The sequence below is a fragment of the Orycteropus afer genome, unplaced genomic scaffold (assembly GCF_000298275.1).
Source record: "Orycteropus afer afer isolate SDZICR_OR568_19922 unplaced genomic scaffold, OryAfe1.0 scaffold00387, whole genome shotgun sequence".
In the NCBI taxonomy this organism is placed as follows: domain Eukaryota; kingdom Metazoa; phylum Chordata; class Mammalia; order Tubulidentata; family Orycteropodidae; genus Orycteropus; species Orycteropus afer.
The window spans coordinates 2,669,122-2,674,901 of record NW_006921974.1 but is presented as its reverse complement, the minus strand read 5'-3'; positions in this window follow the sequence as shown (position 1 = coordinate 2,674,901).

Genomic DNA, 5,780 nt, shown 5'->3' with positions numbered 1-5,780 from the left:
CTAAACTATTTCTGAGAGCAGGAACATTCCCCAAACTTTTTAAAACCCCAAGGCACACGTATTGGAAGACATGCTGGCAGAATAGGATATTACCCAATGCCTTATGCTAAAAATGAGATCAAGGGAGGAAAGACTGGAGGAAATACAATTTATGTCTAGTCTTTATGATGGACCTCTGGGATGTTTCGAACTGGGGAACGCTCTGCCAGAGAGAAAGAGGCACAAAATCAAAAGCAGATGAACTGATTAAAAAAAAAAAAAAACCTGTAAAATTTTCAGCATGAGCAACATGTGAACTTTATAGCATTGTACTTATATATATATGATCATGATCTGGTTTCTGCATCTGTTTCGATGATAATGGGGTTCCTGGGTGGTGCAAACGATTAACACATTCGACTGCGGGCCAAAAGGTTGGAGGTTTGAGGCCACCTGGAGGTGCCTCAGAAGAAAGGCCTGGTGATCTATTTCCAAAACATCAGCTATGGAAAACCCTACAGAGCCCAGTTTTACTCTGACACACATAGGGCCATCAGGAGTCAACGTCAACTTGACAGCAACTGTTTTTGTTTTAATAATTCCAGACATTGATCTGGTTGTGGTAGTTAAGGTTGTGTGTCAACTTGCAACTTGGCTGCACCATGCTTTTGAGTGGCTGGATGTAGTTATTCCTCATGATGAGACTGTAATCACCTCCATGGTGGCATCTGCTGTGAGCAGCTAAGTAGTTGTCTTGAGGGTGTGGCCTCCTTCCAGTATATATGGAGACAGTTTAAGAAAGGTTTTTAGCTTTTTGGCACATGTGGATCCTGCATTTGGCCTGAGTCTTCATCTCCAGTTCCTGGACTTGAACCAGTAGCCTGATGTATTGCCTGCAGATCTTGGGATTGTTCCTACACTTGAATCAGTGGTCTGGCATGCTGCCTACCGATGTTGGGATTGTGCCATTTTACCTGCTGACCTTGGGTTCATCAGCCACAGCAGTCAGCAGCTAACTGCCTAAGTTAGGAGATACCTCCAGCTCCAGTGGGCCTGGAACAAGAGGCCCAAGGTCAAGGAGCATCCACCTAGCCCCGAGAGCCGGCACTCTGAATTTGGACTTCTAGCCTCTGAAACTGTAAGAGAATAAATTGCTATTTGGCAAAGCCATCTACTTGTGACATTTCTGTTATAGCAGCAGCAGAGAACTAAGACAATGATCACCACAGTTCTTGTTTTTCATGGCTGTGTTACTATATACTTGGGTAGCTATTCCTCCTCCTTGGGCATTTCGGTTTTCCAAATATTATTGGAAAGAGTACTAGTCTTTCCAAAAGAATCATCTTCCTCCTCCTCCTCTATGTTACTACTTTAAGAAAGAACACTACTGAGAAAATCTTTGGACAGATCTTTTTTTAAAATTATTTTCTCACTGTATGTTATTACCATTATGGTTCATTACACATCATTCACATTGTTCCCCGGAAATGTTAAGTCAATATGTCATGCCATTAGCACCACTAACATCCCTGATTCACTGGCAACCCTGCTTACATTGGGTCTTTAGCACTGAAGTAGTTCCACTACTTTCATTAGTATACAATGGCAACTTAAAGTAGCTTTCATTTGCATTTAATGTTTATGTAGGCTGAAGCTCCAGTAAACACTCACATTGATAGCTAACTTCCTATTCAAGCCAACTTCCTATTCACCGTCTCCAACTGAATGTTTCACTGGCTTCTCAACCTAACAAGTGTACAAATGCACCCCCAAATATCTCCCCCTCAGACTTGATCCCAGCCCCCAGTGTTTCCCATCTCCCTAAGCAGAGCCATCCTCCTCCAAAGTCCTCAGGCTCACAACCTAGAAATTATTGCTCCCTTCCCCTCAGATTTAATCCTTCCGTCAGCTCTTCTGACTCTACCTCTACAACACATTCCAAATCCATCCACTTCTATCCATTGTCACTGCTATCACCAAAGTCTAAGTCACCAATGTCTCTCACCTGAATTACTGCAACAGTCTTCTGACTAGTTAGTGTCTCCTATTCCATCTTCACTGCCATAGAATCTGCACTACATAGTAGCCAACGTGATTCTGTTTTAACCTTAAGTCAGGTCACATCACTCCTCTATTCAAAACCCTCTAGTGGCTTCTATCATACTTTGAATAAAATACAAAGTGCTCACTCTCGAAGTATAGCCCTTGCCAACCTCTTCCATCTCATTTTGAACCCTTCTGCCTTTGCTCTCTCCATTTCTAGTCACATTGGCCCTTCCACTCGTCCTCAAATGCATCAGGTTCACTCCTGCCTCAGGGCCTTTGCATCTGTGGTCCCCGCTGTCTGGAGTGTCCTCCTTGCCCCCAGATTTTCTCATGACTGGCTCCTTCTCATTTTTCAGATTTGGCTTACATGTCACCTCCTCAGAGAAGCCTTCCTTGAATGTTCTCTGAGTAGCACTGCGCCCACCCCTGTTACTTTTCAGCATATCATCCTGTTTTATTTTTGCTGTAACACTGACATTAGCAATGTGCATTTGTTAACCTGCTTATTACCCACCCCCTCCCCTGTTGTTGTTGTTATGTGCCGTCAGTCAGACCCAACTCATAGCAACCCCTCCTTGGGTTTCCGAGGCAGCTCTGGTAGCATAGTGGCTAAACACTTGACTGCTAACCAGAAGGCTGGCGGTTCAAACCCACCAGCCACTCCTCGGAAGGAAGGTTGGGCAATCCTACTTCCGTAGTGATACTGCCTCGGAAACCCAAGGAGGGGTCGCTATGAGTCGGGGCTGACTCGACGGCACATAACAACAACAACATCACTACGGAAGTGGATTGCCCCATCACCCCTCCCCTACTAGTCTGTAAATCTCATGAAGGCAGAGACTGCAACTATCTGGTTTACCAATTTCTTTTCAGTGCCTAGAACAGTGCCTGGCACACAGCAGGAACTTAATAATGCAAAATCCTACCTACAACAGAGGATTTGCTCATTGACTACACTTAAAAAGTGTTGCTTCCATGTCTAAAATACCAACAATACCATCTAAAGACCAATAACCAAAAAGGAAACCAAACTCACTGCCATCGAGTCAGTTCTGACTCATAGCAACCCCCACTGGGTTTCCAAGCTGTATATAAATCTTTACAGAAGTAGATTATCCCATCTTCCTTCCACAGAGTGACTGATGAGTTTGAACTGCTGACCTTCTGGTTAGCAGCCAAATGCCTTATCCACTACACCATCAGAGCTACAACAGTGAAGTGATAATATAGATTTGCTTGTTCTTTCAGACTCCTGGAGTTATTAACATTAATTAGTGAATGTTGAGATTAACTCAAGCATATCTAGCAAGCAGCAAGCATCTACTTCAGTTAAGACACGCTGGTAGCTACCAGTGATAAGGTTCTCTCAAAGAACTGAGTCGGGAAAGAGAAAGAACCTAAGCTAATTAACCAGAATCTGAGGAAGAAAATGGTGAATCCCATAAAAGAAGTATAGGATACTTCGGGCCACAGGTAAACAATATTGACTTTAACATTCTTTCACTTGGAGTCTTAGATTTCCTGGGAATATGTTTCTGTGATTTTCAAATGTGCTAGGACTGTTCCCAGAGCTCTGGTGGCATAGTGCCTAAGGCACTTGACTGCTAACCAGAAGGCTGGAGGTTCAAACCCACCAGCCACTCCTCGGAAGGAGGCAATGTACTTCCGTAGTGATACTGCTTCAGAAACCCAAGGAGGGGTCACTATGAGTCGGGTCCGACTCAACAGCACACAACAACAACAACAAGGACTATTCCCTTTGGGGATGGTGGGACATGCACAGGAACGTCTGTAGTTGTCACAGTAACCAGTGTTGGGGAGGGGGATCACTGTCATTTGGGCCAGAGATACTAAATGCCCTGCAAAGCCTGGACAGACCTACAAAGAACTTCCCAACCCAAATGCCAGCACAAATATGGCTTACATCTGTCCAACTAGAAAATACATAGTGCTTTCAGAGACTTCCAGATTAATTTTTTGAACAAGCTACTTTTTAGGTAGCCATTTCTGAGTTGCTTTTTCCCTGAACGTTTTTTTTTTTTTTTTCATCATTTTCACCCAGATCTTATACCCACCAAGTATTCAGCAGAAAGAAAATCTGAGTCCATGTAGGAAATGAAGATGAAGGCTGAAGGAGACCAGCAAGACCCAGCAGAATGTCTCTTTTGGGCCCTAGCAGAGCAGGCTTTGGAACCCCAGTCCATAAGGTAGCAACTACCTAGAGATGATGCCCAGTCCCTGATGATCATCTCTTCCACAGTGGGGCCCACAGCATCCTGGGGGTTAAGATTATGTACCTGCCCGTAGACTTTCTGAAGCCACTGCCACTGTATGAACCTCTGAAACTACTGCCCTGAGATGATCTAAAGCTTAAATCTTCAACCCAAAAGACTTCTGTCTGTAAACCAGACAACAGTTTAGGTTAGCTACCAAAGAATATCTGTCTTGAGCTTTGTGCTCAACTGACAGGAGCAACTTGAAGGATTAGATAAGAAATGTAGGAGGCAGTGAGTATGTTAATGGAGGAAGAACAACTCCGAAAAGGAGGTTAAGACTGGTTGCACAACTTGAAGAATGCAATCAATGCCACTGAACTGTACATGGAGAAATTGAATTGGTGTATGTTCTGCTGTGTCTATTCTCAACAACAAAGACAAAGAAATAAGATAAACTATTTTTTGAAAAGATTATCTGCATTGCACAGAAATGGTTCTGCTGCATGTCCAACAATCCCCTGGTTACATGGTAAGACCAGCAGCTGATGCTGAAGTAGAATCTCCCCAAATGGGGGCTAATTTCCCTAAAGTAGGGGTCAGCGGCTGGCAGCATCAGGTAGGTCCCAGGAATGAGGGCTTAGGACTGTGGGGAAGTGAAGTACCCAGACCCTAGCTAAAGGGGTCCACATTGCAAGGCCCTGCCTTCCACAGGTGGAACACAGATCAAACCTTCTGACACTTCAAAAGAAGCTGGACATCTGATTTTTATTGAGATCTCTGTCAGGCCTCCCCTTGGGAGCTCTGGTAGCGTAGTGCCTAAGGCATTTGACTGCTAACCAGAAGGCTGGTGGTTCAAACCCACCAGCCACTGCTCAGAAGGAAAGTTGGGCAATCTACTTCTGTAGTGATACTGCCTTGGAAACCCAAGGAGGGGTAGCTATGAGTCGAATCCAACTCGATGGCAGTGGGTTTGTTTTTTTTGTTTGCTTGGTCGGCCCCTAACTCAGTTGCCTTTTCAAATATTGGGCAAGCTGAAATGCACCCATGTAGGGCTGAATTTGACCCAGAGTCCCTAGTTTGCTCCTTCTGCACACTAGACCCAGGGATCTGTTTGGTCACGTGCCTCTAGTGCTCCCCAAGGGTTCAGGCAATTCAAAAATAAGAGTTAAATATGCTGACAACTGGGCAAGGTTCTCAAGTGTGAAACATGCACAGGCTCAGTGAATTTTTTTTGCTTTTGTCAAGTTCTTCCTCACCCTCAAAATCTCAGTGTCTTCCTATTTATTACTTCATCAAGTCATACTTTCTCCTCAAGCCCTCCAAAATGTGATCCTACCCCACCTCACCAGCCTTATTTTTCATCATACCCCTAGGTCCTTCCCCCATACTGCTAACGGGGCTAGTTATCCTGGAGTTCATTCAAACATGCTGACCCCCTCAGGCAAATACCTGCTTTCCCCATTTAAATCCTACCCATCCTTCAAGGCCTTGCTCACATCCCACCTCTTTTATGAAAACTTCTCCATATATATATACATA